This window comes from Cyanistes caeruleus, chromosome Z (assembly GCF_971803275.1).
Source record: "Cyanistes caeruleus chromosome Z, bCyaCae1.hap1.1, whole genome shotgun sequence".
Classification (NCBI taxonomy): Eukaryota; Metazoa; Chordata; class Aves; order Passeriformes; family Paridae; genus Cyanistes; species Cyanistes caeruleus.
This window is the reverse complement of record NC_141732.1, coordinates 56,398,605-56,417,112: the sequence shown is the minus strand read 5'-3', so window position 1 is coordinate 56,417,112 and position 18,508 is coordinate 56,398,605. Positions and strand designations below refer to the sequence as shown.

At 41.0% G+C, this 18,508-nt stretch overlaps 1 long non-coding RNA gene across 1 annotated transcript in view; it reads left to right on the top strand.

The window, feature by feature from the left end:
* The first annotated feature begins 12,304 nt into the window (after positions 1–12,304).
* LOC111940742 (uncharacterized) overlaps positions 12,305–18,508 on the top strand; it is a 202,279-nt gene continuing 196,075 nt past the window's right edge. Inside the window, exon 1 of the long non-coding RNA XR_015280029.1 lies at positions 12,305–12,437. This is a non-coding gene — a long non-coding RNA (uncharacterized LOC111940742). The remainder of the gene's footprint in view (positions 12,438–18,508) is intronic.

Here is an 18,508-nt window from a genome sequence, read left to right as displayed (position 1 = left end):
TTTAAAATCCAAAGGCTCTAATAGTTTAAAATCCAAAGTCAAAGATTCTTAAAGTTTTCATGGCAGGGCACAATAGCCAGAAACTGTAGAGTGAGCAGTATTATTGCAATGTGCAGCACTTTGAGAGTTGTCAAGTCTTAGAGACCTGAAGTATTAGACCTAAGCAGCATTGGGAACAGCAAAGTCTCCATGGCTGCACAGAGACAGAGGGAGTGTGGGTCTGTCTGCTGGGAATGAGGGGCCACAGGAAGCAGGGTAGGAATGGCCTCAGAAACTGTCAGATCAGCACTGTATTTTTCTTTTCCTGTTCTAAACTCCCAGACATTGAATACAGTGTTTAAAACTCAGGCTGCAAAATGTGTTTTTATTTTACATTGCCCCCCTATTCCTCCCCCTCACCCACCCCCCCCCCCCCAAAAAAAAAAAAAAAGAAAAAAAAAGAGGCATTTTTGTTATCTGACCTCACCAGAGCTGCATCCTTTCGCTGCTGCTGGTTTTTAATGATCATTTAAAAATGATTAACAGTGCCTGGAGCCATGAGAGCCTGACTTCCTGTGCTGAACTGCATGTCTGGGTTTGCAGGAGGGAGTTCCTGACAAGAGAGTTGCCTATAAAACAAGGACACTTGGGTCATTGTTGAGGAAAAATGACTGCATGCAAGAGGTATAAGTCACAGGCTTGTACAGATGCTCTGGCAGAGATATTTTTTCACTTGTTTAGGGTTTCTTATTTAGCACCGGAAACACATTTGTTTGCAATTCCTATTGCAATTGGAGCAACAGAATTACTAGCTGTTACTGGCTGCATGAATCTCATCTTCAGTTCTATCTTCTTTTAAAAAAAGTTAAGTGATGGAGAAGTCTTCTTTAGAGTTAGGTGGGATTACTGAAAAATTTCATGCAGGGAGAAGCATGAGAGAAGTTCCATGGGGAAATAGGACCTATGTAGAATTTAGTTTCTGAAATGGTGTCCTCAGTATGTGGTTGTTCACTGTCTCAGAAACAAAAACTCCAGTGTTTGCTCTCTGATCCTAGAGTAGAGACCCAGTTTCAAATGACTTCAGGACTCCTGCACTGTCTGAATCCCTTGTGGTCCTTGGTTATGTCAGGGTCCCTTGAAGCTTATTTCAAGGACTATGTTAAGGTTTGGTCATCTAGGCTTGTTTCTAAATGAATTTGCTCACCTTGAAAAGGAATTTTATTTTGTATGAAAAAAATATTTGTTTGTATAGAAGGCAAAGATGAGAAAATGGAGTTGCTGCACATTTTTGGACATTTTTAACTCTCCTCTCTAGCTGACATTTTCTTTCCTCTTCTGGGGCACTAGATAATGGAGAACTTAATACTCACCTGCTTGTAGGAACACATGTGCAATTGTATCAGGCACTATCTATTGTTTTTAAGGTCATCAGCCATTAGTTTTTCTTTAAGTTTTAGTTTTTCTTAGTACCAGGATGATACAGGAAGTTACTTCTGAACAGGACAGTTACTTCTGTAAAATCTTATTTTTTTCTGGATGGCAGAGCAGATGGAAGGAAGAAGACCTCCCTTCTTGGTTCCAAGGAAACAAGTTCAAGAAAGCAGCTCATATCCAACAGCAGAAGGGCAGTGCAGTGGTTTGACCCTGGCTGGATACCAGGTACCCACAAAAGCCACTCTGTTACACTTCTCCACAGCCACGCTGGGGTTCAGCCACCCTCTTGTTATGTGACTGGAGCCTCTGGAGACACAAGAAGAGTAGCCTATCTGGCTAGCTTGTACCACTTGGTAAGTCCATGGGTCCCCTTTAAGTTTCTTTTTCATCTCCACCAAGATCATAGAATCAGAATCATTTAGAAAAGACCCACTGAGTCCAACCATAAATCTAACACTGCCAAGTTTACCACTATATCATGTATCTCTATGCCATGTCTACAGATCTTTTAAATCCCTTCAGGTATTTAATCACAGATTCACAGAATCTTAGAATGGTTAAGGTTGGAAGAGCACGTCTGTCCTACCACTGGAGGTGATCTAGTCCCTGTTCAAGCAGGATCTCCTGGTACTCAGGATTGAATCCAAATGGTTCTTGAGTATCTTGAGGGAAGGGAAATCTGTTCCAGCACTTAGTGACCCACAGTAAAGAAGTTCTTCCTCATATTCAGGGGGAACTTCTTGTACATCAGTTTCAGCCAATTGTCTCTTGTCCTATTCCTTTGCACCACTGAGAAGAGCCTGGATCCATCCTCTTTATACCCTCCACTGAGGTACTTACATAGATCGACACAATCCCTTCTCAGTCATCTCTTCTTGAGGCTAAACAGGTCCTGCTCTTTCAGCATTTGCTAGTAAGAGTGACATTCCAGTCCCTTAATCCTTTTGGTTGCCCTCTGCTGAACTCCCTCCAGGAACTCCAGGTCTCTCTTGTCCTGAGGAGCTCAGAACTGGACACAGCACTCCAGCTGAGGCCTCACCAGGGCAAAGCAAAGGGGCAGGATCACCTCTCTCAAACCATTTCTCGGGGCAGTGCGGTGGTTTGACCTGGGCTGGATGCCAGCTACCCACAAAAGCCACTCTGTTCCTCTTCTCTCTAGCCGGACTGGGGAGAGAGATTAAGGTGAAAGACTCATGAACTGAGATAAGGACAGATAGATGTCACTCACAGATTACTGTCATAGACGAAATTTAGGGGAAGTAATAGAATTTATTACCTGCCAGTCAAAATCAGAGTACAAGAGTGATAAATAAAAACCCAAAAATCTAAAACACCTCCCCCCTACCTCTCCCTCCTTTCCAGGCTTAGCTTTATTCATTATTCTCTATCTTCTCCCACAAAGTGGTCCAGAGAGATGTGACTTGGCTTTTCCACGGCTTGCTGTCCTTCAGGAACAGGCTTTCTCCAGCTTGGCTTGCCTACAGGGTCACAAGTCCAGCCAGCAAATCTGCTCCAGTGTGGGATCCTTTCTCCACAGGGCCGTGGGTCTTGCCAGGACCTTGCTCCAGTGTGGGCTTCCCACAGGGTCACAGCCTCCTTAGAGCATCCACCTGCTCTGGTGTGGGGTTCTGCATGGGCTGCAGGCGGATCTCTGCTCCACCATGGAGCTCACTGGGCTGCAGGGAGACACCTGCTTCACCATGGGCTGCACCATGGGCTGCAGGGGAAACTCTCCTCTGGTGTCTCCTGTCCCTCCTTCTCCACTGACTTCAGTGTCTGCAGAACTGCTTCACTCACATGTTCTCACTCCTGTCTTCTCTGGCTGCAATTGCTTCTACCCGATAATTTTTCCCTACCTTCTTAAACATTATCCTTATGTATATTAAATATTATCCTGGAGGTGTTACTGCCATTGCTGATGGGCTCAGCCCTGGCCAGTGGCATGTCCATCCTGGAGCCGGCTGGGATTGGCTCTGTCAGGCATGGGAGAAACTTCTGTTAGCTTCCCACAGAAACCACCCCTGCAGCCATCGCCACCTCACAACCAACACCTTGTCACACAAACTCAATACATTCTACCTCTCACCTCTGTGAAACACATTTAAGAAACAGCATTGAAATCCTCATCACACAAACTTTGATCACATCAACAAAGAAAAAGAAAATTTGCACACATGAAATTCAAAATAACATTATCACTGCACCATGGAGAACATCTTCAATCTGAATTACTGAATGAAAACAGAAGAGAGGTGGAGGTGTTGGGGCAATGTGCTGAGTGTATAAAAACAAGTGTGAAATGTTTCAGTAAGACAGTACAAAAATCAGGCTTGCCAAAGCTTTTACTGACTGGAATTCTTATTGAATCCACCTAAATCCAAAGCAACAAAACAGGCAAAGAGATTATGGAATGGATGATCCAGAATTTAAACATGCGACATAATGAATGTTTGCCAAGAACAGTTTTTATTCATTTTATTTAATATCTTTATTGGTCTGGAGTAGATGAAAATTACTGGGTTTAAAACAAAGCTGGTAGCATCTGTGAAAATGCGTAATGGTCACCAATATATTCTGAGCAATGAGTATCTGCAGCAAACTGGGAACTGTGTTTTGGAAACCATTGCACATCGTTCATGATGACAAAGGCAAGTTTCTAATGTAAAATCAATTTGTTGATGACAAAACTTAAAAAACTACTACTACTAAAGCTGGAACAGAAAACAGCCAATTTGGCAGAAACAGATCTCCCAACAGATTTCAGTAGGATATTTTTACAGTTTAGACAGAGCTTACCAGTGAAAACTATGAATCAGTCACAACTTCCCTAACCTTCAGTGTTGAACTGAAACTCCATCACAAACATCTTTCAACTGCACATTTAACTTGCTGCTGGATTTAAGCTCACCTACAAGATTAGAAAAGCCAACAGTCTTCTTCATTCCTTATTTGCATTAAGTATCACTTTTTTATCAATAAATAGACAAATTATGTGCATTATCATACAAAAAAAAAAAAAAGGTTTTCTCAACAAATAAGGATATGTCACCATGATAAACATAATAGCAACTGCAAAACTACCCTTCCACAGGGATTAGTGTAGGTAAACAAAGTTTATGAATATAAGAGTCTTGAAAACATAATTACATTTTCCCTGCTGATACCAACAGCTGAAATTTCTGACTTTGTCTCATTGATAATACATATGTCATTCAATATCTTTCTCTCTTTTTCTGAAGTATCTCATAGCTTAAATAACAGCAGCTGAGGCTCACCTGTGTGGCCTGCAGCCAGCACAAGTAAGGGGAGCTGGCCAAAAAGGAAATGTTCCCAGTTCTTGTATGCACCTGGTAAATGAATTCTCAGGAGATAAATATTGGAAATTGAACTGTATTGGAATTTCCCCATAAAAGTTTTTATTTTTTGGATCAAACCATCGTTTTTTTTGAGACCAAAACTGTGAAGTTACATCCCTCTGTTGACAGGCAGATTATCTGTAAGAGAAACACATTTTTCTCACATCCGTGTGGCACACGAATGAACCTCTTTCTCCCACAGCCCATTTGTGGCTTGATTATGAGGCTATAATCTACTTGGTATTGGCATTCTTACTGTGGTGCATGCTAGAGGTGTTCCATTTTGTAAAAATACAGTTCTTCTGGATGGAGGACTTGATCATTCTCAATCCATATGACTGCTGTTGAATAATTTCCCCCATTCCAGTGAATACCATTTATTTATTTTTTTCTTTTTCTTTTTCTTTTTCTCTCTTTCTTTTTTTTTTTTTTTTTAATTTAAATCACAACCTGTTTCCAATGGTCTTGGGTTCTTTCCAAAAGCAGCAAAAAAATTGGACTTGCTTACAGAGTTCATTCACTGACTTTCAGCCACATTTCACAAGCATTCAAAATTTAACTGCAGAGCATTAAGCTGATGGCTGAGATATCCTGATGACAATGCCTTTCAGCAGTTTGTAGCAGCAACCCACAGCATGCATGTAAGGTTTCTCTGAAAAGCAAATGAGGGTACTATCTATTCTTTCTTATAAGAGTCACTTGTGCCCTCTTTGTGGTGTGCTTTATCCTACCAGCTAGACAGAGTAAGTGCTAGGCCATATGGTAAGCACAAAGAGACATGAAGTTAGTCCTGATGAGATACAAAGGCTGTCTGAGTTCAGGGAGCGAGGTCCAAGGAGAAGAGGATTAGAGTGAAGGCCCATTACTTCCAGGCAGATGGTCAGGGACTACCATCCCCCAGGAGATGGGGGGCTGGGAAGAGAAAGTGTACAGCAGGGAGCAGGTCACAGAATTTGTGTGGAACTGATCCTTACCTGCTTTTAAGAGGAATCCCATTCCTGCAGCAAAGGTGCCCTGCTCCAGTGGGCACTGGTAATCCTTTGGTCCCACAGCTAGGACACTGACAAACTTAGCTACCTGCATCCTGCCCTGGGTCATTTTTATTTCGAATGCATGTCTGAGATAATAAATTTTACCTCCTTTGTGAATTTTGCTTGAGCAGACTTTTCTCCCATTTTTTCCACTTTTCTCTGGTTGATCCATATTGGAGATATTTCTTCTAACAGAATCAGAAAATGCAGAAAGAAATGCCAAACCCTTTCCACTTTGCAGACCTACAGTATCTGTAGATTTGTGTTGTATATTAACATTTGCTTTTGATGTTTTACCAAAGCCAGTTAAGAGAGGAAATCAATAATGCTTTTGATATAAAATGTCGTTTTGCTTCTGGGCAGAACAGCTGTCTCACATACTTTCAGAGCAGGGCAAATGGATTGCATTTATAGGAGGATATGTGTGCAGTATAGCATATTGTTCTTATCCAACAAATGAGGGTTTTCCCATGAGATATGTAACTGATTCTCAATGACACCATCACTTCTGCTTATACATCTGTTCTGCTTTCAACTGCAGTATAACTCAATCATTCTGGACAGATCCTCCTTTCAGATATATATTTCCTCTAAACCTATCAAGTCACAGGCATGACAACATCTGAACCTGTGCCAAGGCCTATAATTAATTGAAGACCCACCTCCACCCTCCCTAAACACAGCCTTGGCCACTGAAGGTCTGTCACTGTCTTCCCATGGCAGGGCTGGGCTTCACTGGCTGCTCCACCCTGCTGTCGCTGGCAGGGAAGGGCTTGCTTTGTTTTGCCCTCTTCATCAGGGATTTTCACTGGAAGTCTTCAGACTTGCTCCAGACAGGCCACTGTTTTCAAAGCTGGTTTTTAAGAACACCTAAATCTTTTGCTTGTTCAGTTAGCATTTAGTGCTCTGGAAAGTACTGCAAAAGGGTGATCTCCCCAGGTGTTCATTGTGAAATTTTCTTAAGTATGAAACCCATAGTTGTCAACTAAAATGAGTCTTAACTTTCCCACCTTTAGATGGCTACAGCATAGACGTCTTAATTTCAGTCAGCTACCTTGGGTGCCTTTACAGTCAACGGAATGCAATGAATGACTGTCCTAGGACAGCAAGAAGCCTTCTTGCCTCTCACCAGTAAAGGGTGTCTCATCAAAACCTGAACTGTCTGAGAACTGGCATGATCCTCCAAGTGTTGGCTGCATCTTTACAAGATAAAAGGCACGTCTGCATGCATGCAGGCAGGCAAACACATGTTCTCATTCCAGTTGCAGGCAGGGTTGAATGGACTTAAGCCTCTCCGATGTGGGTGGCAGAGAGCACTCACACAGCTGCTTACCTGACTGCAGATATCCCCCACGATCTGGCTCAGTAACAGCAGCTGCCTCAGCACAGTGCTGCCCCTGTGACTGTGGAACAATGCAAGTAGGGCTCTAAGTAAGGGACACCAGATGTCAGGGAAGTTTTCAGAGAAATAAAATGTACAGGTTTATTTAAAATTATTAAAATTGCAGTATTATAAGTACCATCAGAAATCTAGTCAGTTCTGTTCAGAAAAGCAATTTTCCTTCACCTAGTGTGATGAACAAGCAGTCTGAAGGTACAGGGGTACACGGTACTCCATAAAAAGGATATGTATGTCTGATCACTAAGATGAAGCAAACATCTACAAAATTCTACGAAACAAATGCATGTCCTTCTTGTATGACAATTAAAAATTGAATTAGAATAACTAATTCTCCATTTTTAATCAATGTTTACAACATCGCCCTAACATACTTTTTGTTTATAGGTCTCTTTTATACTAATAAACATTTTAGAAAGCACCAGTTATTTTACATATGTATATGCTTTTAAAAATGAAGAATTTGGAGTAATCAGTAATAACTCTTCTCAGTGTGAATGAGTAATAAAGCTCAGCAACTAATGTATAGCTCTACATATACTCACTGATATAAATTCTACTAACCTTTCTATAATTCCCTTTGCATGCAGTATTGTACAGTCTTACTTCAAATATTTCTTTCTGGCTTAGTATTTTGGCAAATAGAATTTTTGTATATTCATATTATAGTATATAGTATAACTTACATACTATGGTATATATAATATACATAGGATATTGTATATATATATGTGTGTACATCTATAACACACATAGTATATACATATACTGCAAGTCTGAAGGACCAATATTGTGACCTACTGAGGTCTGTGGGAATTTTGTCATTCATGTCTGTGGATGAAGAATTTCATGTTAGCAGAAGCCTTATTGTCCTGATTTAATGGGCTTAGGCTAGAAGTTAAGAGGGTTTTAGGTAGGAAAATTGTGACAGCCTTTAACAGCATTTCAAGTGACATGTCAAAGGTTTAAAAAGAATCCTAGATATTTTTAAGGTAGAAATAAGGTTTTAAAATAAAATTTGAAACAATTTTATGTGTTACCATTTCCAAGCCTAAACAATTTGTCTGAGTCCCCAGTACCATTAGAAACAGCAGGCTAAAGGAAAATCAAGGAAAAACACTAAGCATTTGAAATTTCTGTGATCTGTGTTACAGGAGCTGCTGCTGAGACAGTCTCCTTGGTGAAGTTAAATTTCCTCTTTCAGTCAGTTCATCCTTTTGAAAAGCACTATTTTTTCTCTCACTTAGATTACCCAGACTGCTTATGCTCAGGGCTTATCTGTAATGAGCTAATACATTTTGTCAAAAACTGCTAAGAGACCTGTTAACAAGATGTTGCCTTCAGCATGGACCAGAATGCTTGTAGTTAAACATGTTATCTGGACAGCCCTGATCCCGCAGTCTTTTGGAATTTTAAATCTGTAATATACTGATGGTTTTGTACATCTTCAAGGAGAAATATTTTCAGGTGCACAGAAGAAAACCAGATTGTTAAGAACAGACACACTCTGTGTTTGCTGTTTTCTTTGTGTCTGCTTGATAATCTGAGACTGAAAATTGTAAATACCAGCATACAAACGAGCACTGCGTACCTCTTTCTTATCTTATATTCCTAAAGATATTTTTAATTGAAATAAGCATTTATTCTGCCAGGTGTGTGAACATGGGAGTAGCATTGCCACATGCTGAGACAGCCTCCTGAGGGCTGTTAGAGGCATAGTATGACACATTGAAATGTGTCTTTAAACTGAGTTACTGAGTTGGTGCTTTTATGATTACAGCTAGCTGAAAAATGTAATTTTCAAAACTCAGGCCCTGCCAAAGCTTGGAGTTGCTAGGATGTTGTTAAGGCTCACTTCTTGAAGGTACTGAGTGCAAAGCTGAACCCAACCTGCACTGCACTAATCTGAGGCTGTTAATCTCAGTCCTTGAGATTCCTGCATGCCATGCTTTGGCAAAGGGAGCTCATCCAAGAATGTCCCTGAGGTTTACAGCTCCTACAGCATGGTTGTGGCGTGCTTAGATGCTGCAGGAAAAATAGTTTATTGAAAAGGTTTGTGGGTCTCTTTTGTCCTTACTTGCACACCTCAGTGAGAGTAGCCCAAGCGTGGTAGGTCTGTGTGTGTACGTACCACAGAAACCACAGAAACCACAGAAACCACAGAAACCTTCCTGTTTTGCAGCTGTCATGCAGAGCACAGTCTTACGAGAGACTCAGACAGGATTGCCAGTAATGGTGCCCACGTGTTGTTGCATGGAGATGGATCCTCAGGGCCTGCAGTGGGTCACTCTGAACAGAAGATCCCTGCTCCTGGTAGCACACACTGCAAAACCCTTTCTGTATGAGGTAAATGAGATGAGCAGGTGGTAATGGTTATGAGTCTGATATTGCATGTATGCTATGCAGCCAGTGCTTTCTAGTGATCATGATGCACCACCTACCAGGCCAGGATTTTGTGTTTTTTGAGGCAGTGAATAGTGCTGGTAACACAATCTGCAAAGATACAGCCCTTGTGAAAGCACTGGGTGAGCACATGCTGCATGGGCAGGTCCTCAAAGGAATATTGATGAAGTTGCTTTGAGTTATCTAAGGGGTGTAAAGAAGGTAAGGGGGAAAAGTCTCTTATTAGACCAGGGTGTAGCTTGGAAAAAAAAACCAGCTCATTGACTCAGCCCAGTGAGATGGAGTCCTTAAAAACTTTCAGCCATCAGAGCAGTGGAAGGTGTATTCAATAAGACAAAAGAAAAAGTTATATACGGTGTTCTTTAGTCTTTGCTTAGCAACTAATTTAATTAATAGAATCCAAAGCTTTTCAGTGTTCTAGTTCCTTGTACGCAAGCATTAATTGTTTACAAATTTGTCCAACAACCAGCTCGCAAGCTTCAAAGGCAACTCATTACCAGGATAAAAATTCTTCAAATTACTTTCCCAGCCATTTGAATTATATTCATAAGCAGTTTGTAATGAAGTTCAAATCCCACCCTTTAGATCACCAGAGAAGCCTGAAGTGGAAGAGCTGTGATAAAATTATTCAAGTCTGGCATGATTATCTTCTGATTATTCTTCCTCAGAACAGCTCACCCACTGACTTAATGAGTTTCTGATTAAAAAAAAAAGCAATGAATTATAGAAATGATTAATTTGTCAACAAGGCTCATCTGATATTCTAATTTGCAGCTTAGTATTCTGTTAGCATTCTTCAAAGAGAACAAATCCCTTCTGTTTTTATTGAACATCTATATGAATCAATAATGAAACGTTCTATTTTTAAAAGCAGCATAACCTGTATTATGGTTTGATGCTATCTGCAAAGCTGGAATGATTTAGTAAGAAAACAAGGATGCACTGTTTTGTTTTGGGGTTTTTGAGTTTGGTATCTTTGAAGACTCCAGACTTTCATTACTATGTGAGTTGGACTTCCTGTTTGTAAGTTGGACTTCCTTTCAGACTCCCTCAGTCGTGCTGGAAGTCACTGATTCGTGTGCAGGTCTATATGATAAATAATAATGGAATTAAAATATTAATTAACAATAAATTTGGTATTTTTAAAAATGTGGCAAAAACTTCTGTGGTATTTTTAAAACAGCAATAACGTACTTCTAGAAATAATTTCCTTCTTCCTATTTTCATCCATGGTGAATTTAACACTGGGGCTCAGAACTTGGGATAAAAGGGATTTTGCTTCTACCTCATCAGACCTGGCTAATCTCACATTTGCTTTCAATGTGTGGTCTCGGGCAGAAATAAGTGATTTTCAGGGATTGTTTTCATTAACTGGGGGCAAACAATCCCTGAGAAAGTTAGTGAAGCTCAATCTAAATTCATGAATGAGTGGAGGAAGAAAAGCAGAAATCTTTTCTTACACCTGCTAGCTTGAATAATCAGAAAAGAGCTATCAGTTTTAATGGGAAATAAATTAACCAATCACCTTGTTGTGGTTTTAAACCAATAACTAAGAAAATTACTTATTTCTTGCTGTGAGATATGGATTAGCACAAGAGCAAAACAGACATAAAACTTAAAAGGGAAAAAAAAAGAAAGTTTATTGACAAACCACAGTAATAAGAACACCAGAATAAACTTCCAGAAAAAACCTTTTCATCCCCTATCTACCCACTATTCCCTTGTTCACATGACAACAGAGACAAAAACTTTGGAACTTTGGTGGTTAAAACAGTCCCAGTTCTTGCTACAGTCTTTTCACCAGTCTTTGTAGAGAAACAGAAGTTTCTTCCTGTTAATTTATGGAGTTTCTCACAAGAAAACTATTTTTGTTATGGTTTTCTATTGCCCTAATGTTAGCTGCCCAGAGCTGCTGTTATCAGAGTTCACTCCTCCTATTCTCACATCACTCTGAAGTGTGTATGGGCCATGAGTCTAGGGATAGCATTTTTAAGGATAAGTTATTCAAAGGCAAAAAAAGTCTTCTTCATCTGTTTCTGTGAGCTTCACCAGAAAACAGTTTTCTCATTGCCTCTCAAGGCTTCAAATCTCCCAACAGTTTTCTCATTGCCTCTCAAGGCTTCAAATCTCCCAGCACTTCACTATACCATAATTACTCTACTTTTTACTCAAATTTACACTTTGAACACTTTATTCCTCTCTAGGTACTGTATCATGAATTAAAGGAGTTCTTTTCAGGACTTCATTGTCCATTTCCATAGTTTTAACAGAAAGATATTTCAGCTTAATTAAAGCATCTTCTTAATTCTCTACCTTTCCTGAAGCTTCTTTTCTTTCCTGTCACTGGTAGTTTATAAAGTCTCTTTTCATGTTGATCTCTCTCTTTTTCTCTCTCTGGATAAAAAGATTAATCCGCAAGTCTCATCTGGGTAATGAAAGAGTTAACATCTTGCCCAGGCTTTTGTAGATGGTTCGGAGATCTCTGCCGAACAGGAGCTGGAGCCCTCTGCGATGGAAAGTTCCTCATGGCTGCTCTGGAGCGTGTAGTCGCTGCTCCAACCCGCTGCAAGTCCAGGGCCTCTCTCTTTCTTCACTGGGCAGTTTCTAGTGAATTAGTTACAGCAAAACCTGCAGCCGAGCCAGAGATCGGCTCGGCCCGGGCCCGAGGAAAACCTTCCCCAGGCCCCCCCATCTCCCGGCCTGGAGACGGGGCAGGCCCGGCCCCATCCCCGCCTGGCCGCATGGCCTGGGCAGGGACGGGAGGCCTGGAGCTCCGCCACCCTCCACAGCCAGAAAACAAAGAGAACCCAGAGAGCTCTGCTTTTACACTTTAAGGTAGGGTTCACAAGTTGATCTCACTTTTCAATGGCCTAAACTGCTGTCAGTTCCCAGCAATAACTGATAATTGGTCAAGAGAAAGGACTCCAAGCACTTCCCAGCAACTCCAACTCCCTAAAGGTAAAGTAACTCCATGACACACCTTGACCTCTAAGTAAAGAGATGTGGTGAAAGAGGTAGTGGAGGTCAAAAATTCACCTGAAATAACATTTGCAAAATATGGTAATGCAAATTTTTTTGACCTCTTTATACTAAAAACGATGTGTCAACAAGATGTACGAGTCTTGCTAGAAATTAATGCTGTGAATTGTCGTACCTGTTAGGAATAAAATGGTTTTGCTTCTTAAGGAAGAAAAGCATTTGAGGGAGAAACAACTCTCTCATTCCCATTCATTTCCTGTAAAATGCTAGGGTAGAAGACAGTATCAAGAGAAGAGACAAACAATCTGTTTCAGAACAAAGCAGTGTCTTATTGTAGACTACACATAAAATATTTCAGTTTGAATTTGAAATTAAAGACTTCTCAGTAATTCCCAATAGCCCAACAGCATTCTAGATGTGGGTAATTCTTGGTTGCATGTAAGACACAAAATATTTAAAATTTTGTAGGGACACAAAGAGAAAGTAAATGAGATTTAAACACTGACAATTCTACCTTTGAAATTTCCAGTTCATTACTTTTGACCGTAGAATGGAGATTTTGAGTATAAACAGTTGGCTTTGGTTTTGTTTTAAGTAAGACAGTCATTAAAACAATCTTTATAAAATTGTTGGAATAAATCACTTCAAAACTTTTAGCCAGGCCAGATGCCCAAGGCTGTTGTTAGATATGATTCCTCATCATTATTTTGCAAGCAGTAAAAAAACGGGCATTTTCATACAACAAACAAATATTAGATGACCTGTTGCTGGAATTTTGTGTGCATGTAAGAGTGGGGAGGGTGGCAACACAGGTCTGACTGAGTCAGAGGCTATTTAAGATGTGAGCCTAGGCCTATAAAAAGCATGGCTTAGTTTCTAGAAATTTATTCTTCCTGCACTCAAACTTTTTTGCTGAGGAGATTGGGTGCAGAGGGTGTCAGAAATTTCTGACTTTTTATTCTGGAAATCAAAACTGGATCAACACAATTCTGGAAAGTCAGGATAATTAAGCTCTTCCAAAGCACAGAACTATCCCTCAGTCATACTAATAGACTCAGGTCTGGGCTCTAGCACAGAGCCCTTATATGACCTTGGCAAGTGACCTAATCACCGTGCTGTGGTGACTCAGTGTCCAGGCTCGGTGTTCACAAAATGAGAATAACAGTGCTGTCTTTGTCTTGTCTGTTCATATTGAAAATTCTTTGGTGCAGGAATCATCTCAGTGAGTTTAATGAGGCTCCTGGCATTCAGCTCTAGGTGCTATTTTAATAACAGTCCATAATTGCTGCTAGTTTTATCCCTAACCTTTTTGGAACAGAGTTGGATTTAGAAAATCCTTTCTTTAACCCCATCATCACCTTGGGAGACTCAAGAACTAAAGGAGACCTCAGTCTAAGTTATGCTTGCTTTGCAATACAAGACAAATAACTTGCCTTTGGTAACCCTGCATGAACTGGCATTCAGCTCCCTTACAGGCAGAAATCCACCAAATGATCCTGCTTAGTTTGATTCTGCCAGCATTGAAGCCAGCATATTGCATTGGCTTATCTTCCAGAGGCTGGATTTATAGAGTTTGTAACTAACAATAAATTTTATTAACTGCCTCCATGGAGAAAGCCAAAATATCTCTGCAGTAATAAAGACGGAACAGAGTTACAGAGCATGGGCGGCACTGAAGATACTTCTGCATCCTGAAAATTAGAAAGAATTAGAACTAGAATTAGAAAGAAGATGGAGGACTTCCCAGTGGTAGCATATTTTGCACATTATTGGAGTTCACTACAAATATTCATGGTCATTAAACATGTGTGAATAGATGTTGTCTTTTTAGAGTCAGGGGAAGAACGAGAACTACTTGTCCCTAGTGAGGCCACGCCTGGAGTGCTGTGTCCAGTTCTGGGCTCCTCAGGACAAGGAAGACAAGGAGCTGCTGGAGGGGATCCAGCAGAGGTCACCAAGATGAGGAGTCTGGAGCATTTCTTTTATGAGAAGAGGCTGAAGGAGCTGGGTCTCTGGGTTTAGTCCAGAGAAAAGAAGACTGAGAAGGACTCTCATTAATGCTTATAAATATCTCAAAGGCAGGTGCCAAGAGGATGGTTCCAGACTCTTTTCAGTGGTGCCCAGTGGCAGGAAAAGGAACAATGGCCATAAACTAAATCACAACAAGTTCCACCTCAGCATGAGGAAGAACTTTACATAGCAGGGTAGCAGAGCACTGGAACAGGCTGCCCAGGGAGGCTGTGGAGTGCCCCTTTCTGGAGCCATTCAAAATTTACTTGGACCTGTTCCTGTGTCACCTGCTCTGGGTGACCCTGCCTTGGGGGGTTGGACTAGATGATCTCCAGAGGTCTCTTCCAACCCCAGTGGTTCTGTGATTCTGTGAGAACAAGTGCCAAACTGACCACAGGATTTTTAGAAACATGGGTCTTGTTAAAAATGTGACACATCAAAGATGTTCTGCTGTTAGGAGGTATGAAATATTTTCAGTTCTTAAATGAGAAGATCATCCTGCAGCATCTCATTTTGCAGCTGACCTGAGACATTGGCTCTGTTGAAGGTCAGAATTCAAAGTAATTGTCAAAGTAAATGTCAAAATTCCCACTTACTGCACCAAGCAGTTGAGCTAGCTCTTAGCTAGCACTAGGTAGCATCTAAGATGACTAACAGCCAGTAAGGAAAGCAGTGCAATTCCATGACATGTCCCAATGAATCCTATCCCTCTGCACTCTCATTTGCAAGGCAAATGTGCAGCTGCATTTTGCAGTGGCTGTGAAGGTAGTTTGCTGATCGCTGATTATTAGATGGTTTCAATAACAAGACTCTGTATTAATAAGGAGGAAGAAAAGAAATGTTGCCAGAGGAGAGGTACATCTCTTCCACATTTTATCAGTGGAAATCAAAAAAGTATCAGACTGTGATTCAGTTTTCTTACTGTGTCATGTCTGTTCAAGTTAGATCCTGGAGCCACCGTAAATTGTTGCACTTATTTGGGCAAGCCTAAATATTTCCTCAAATTATTTTGTCCAAGTAGGAAACCCAGAATTGTCCATTTTTCACATAATACTCTCTTTGTGGCTGTGATCCCCAGGGTGCACAGGGAAAACAAAGTATTTTAAAGGGTTTTTTAAAATTAACTGTTGTTCATTTTTCTTACAAACTGTTCCTTCTTTAATTGTCCTCCAATGAAAAAAGCTGATGATAGAATGAGGAAAAACAGAGGTGGAAATTGGCCACTTTGAAGGAGTTTTCTGTTTGACACTAACTAGATGGAGGCTCAATAAACATGCACTAGTGCACTCTAAAGAAGACTATTTCAGAATCTAATCCAATTTGCACGGTGCTTATACATGCCATGACATTAAATATCAAAAGCACTTAATCGCACATGATGCTTATTGTAACCACCTTCCTGGTTGAAACCTCTTTTTCTAAGATTGAAATAACCTAGTGAAATAAAACACTGTGAAATTACAGCAGAAGAAATGTCCGTGCATGCAGGGATGTGGTGGGTTGGATGGGACTGACTAAGTATGATCCTTCCTGGGGCTAAATGCCAAGACCCTGCTTAGCCCTTCCTGAAATGAAACCCTGTGAGGTTACAGAGGAAGAAATGTCCATTCATTCTTGGCAGCTTCTCAGATTTCTCTTTTAAATAAACTTTAATTTTGACACTGGAGCTGTCTGGAGGTTTACTCAATAAACCCTCTGGCTCAGCACAGATGTTATTAGTGAATTGGGCATTCCATATGTGGGCCTGATGCTCTTGTTCTCAGCTTCCACCTGTGAAAGGTCTCTGACAAATTACGGGGGCCATGTAATTTTCCCTATGAAGGAAAAATGTGGTGATAGGCACTGTGTTAGATCTCTGCCTGATTTCAACACATCCATAAAAATAAAGTGTGGCCCAGCAAAATTCATGTGGCCCATGATTCACCTCTCCTTTTCTTCTCTGCTACATACACTCTATCCTCCTTCCTTTCTAGTTATCTCTGAGCCTGGGAGCATCTAGAGGTGAATGAGCAAAGTGGGGGTGGAAGTAAGCATTTTGAAGAAATTTTCTATTTTAAACTGACTAGATGGAGGCCCAATTAAGCATTCATTAGTCTACTCTAGGGAAAACTGGTGATGACCCTCTTCTTAGTTCTTCTTTTCATATAGGAAATACATCCAGTTGCAACCAAGTCTACAAAACAGCCTGGGAGCTAACTTTTCTTCCTGAAGTAAAGCTGTTTGAGAACAGTGTACCTAGTCTAAGTTAATCATAGTCTTCAGAGACCAGTTTAAACATCCATCAAATGCCTGGATCAAAGTAACACCGAAGAGTTCCCGAGTGCCACTTCCTGAACATAACTTCCCTCCTGCAACTGCATTCTTCACCTTGTTTTACTAGTGCTTGTTTTCCAAAACTATGCCAAGAGCTTGGCAAATATTTTAAATTCCTCTTGTAATGAGGAAGAAAGCCAGGAGTTTATATGTGAACTTGGGAATCTCCCATGCTAGGACAAAAGTGCACTGCAACAAATCAGCCTCTACTCAGCTTTGTGCGGGCTGGGTGATGTGCAGCAGAGAGAGAAGGATTAGTTGAAGTAGTCTCCCCTTCCACACTGAGAACACACGTAGGTGGTGTGTGTCTATCAGTACATTTGCTATGCCAGGGCAGCACCCTGCACTTTGTTTTCTGTGAGCTACTGCTGCTCCCCAGCCTGCACAGAGGCTGCACCACCTCTTGCTCTGTTCAGTCCCACAGGAGGTGTGGTGAGGCTTCACTGATGACACACCCGAGGGCTGATGTTTGCATTATCAGTAAAATGTGCTCCCTGTGAAAACCACTGCAAATTGAGCCTGCTTTTGTTTCACACAGACAATATGGGGAGGTGAAGGAGGTTGTGTTTCACTGTGAGCTCCTTGGAACTGGCAGTACCTCAGAACTGGCTGTTGCAGCAGCCTTTCCCTGCTATTAATTGTGAAGAGCTTTCTACAGCTGTAACCATAACATTTGCGAAAAAAAAACCAACATAAAAACCAACAACAAAAAAACCACCTCCCAGTCAGATACTTCCTTAAGCGAGGCCATTTTATCTGTTTCCTCTGGTTTCTCCTATCTCCAGTCATCTGGACAAGTTCCTTCAGACACAGGTGGGAGGGCAGAGCTAACTTTGGTCTTTTCTTCCACTTGGGCTATCAATGGTGCCTTGTCCTTTTCTGAGGATGGGCTTCAGAAGATGGTCATCTACAATGGGAGAGCTGTATCCATTTACCTCAGTGTCTGTAATGGGGTGTAATTAGGCTGGCCACCCTTCCTGGCTGGCTGGAGGTTTGTATTGGACTGTGCTTAAGGTAGAGCATGTCCAGGGAGACTTTGTTTGCTGGTTAAATATTCTCTATGGCTAGGACCATACCACATCTTCCACTCACTAATGTCTGAAGGTTGTTCCATGGCTGAGAATGCCCTCCCCTCACCTGATATCCCCTAAACCTATCTTTTCAGACCTCCCATTCCCCATATCTTGCTTCCACTGAATCTTCAAGATCCACCACAAAGTTACTAAGCCCAGCCAAAGTATTTCACTTTGACCACTCTAGTGGTGGTATCTAATTGTGTCATGCACTCAAGAAATTATTTTAGCTTACCCTTAATGCCTTAATCTCTGTCTAGATGCAGTCAGGGTTATGCTTGTATCTGTTCAAAGGAGACTGTATTTTGTAACTTCTATTGCTTTGGTAGCCACTGCTGTATGTCAGGAGGAATAGCAATGCTAGGTAGCAGGCATATTGCAGCTACTGACTGTTCAAGAAAAACTCTGTGTTTCTCTTTTCTTGGGCTTGCCCTGGCAGTCATCCCTTGTCTTCTCTTAAGAGATGTTGTTAAGTGTGGTCACTTTTCACTGACATCAGTTCTTAGGAATTATTCATTTCAGGATGCATTC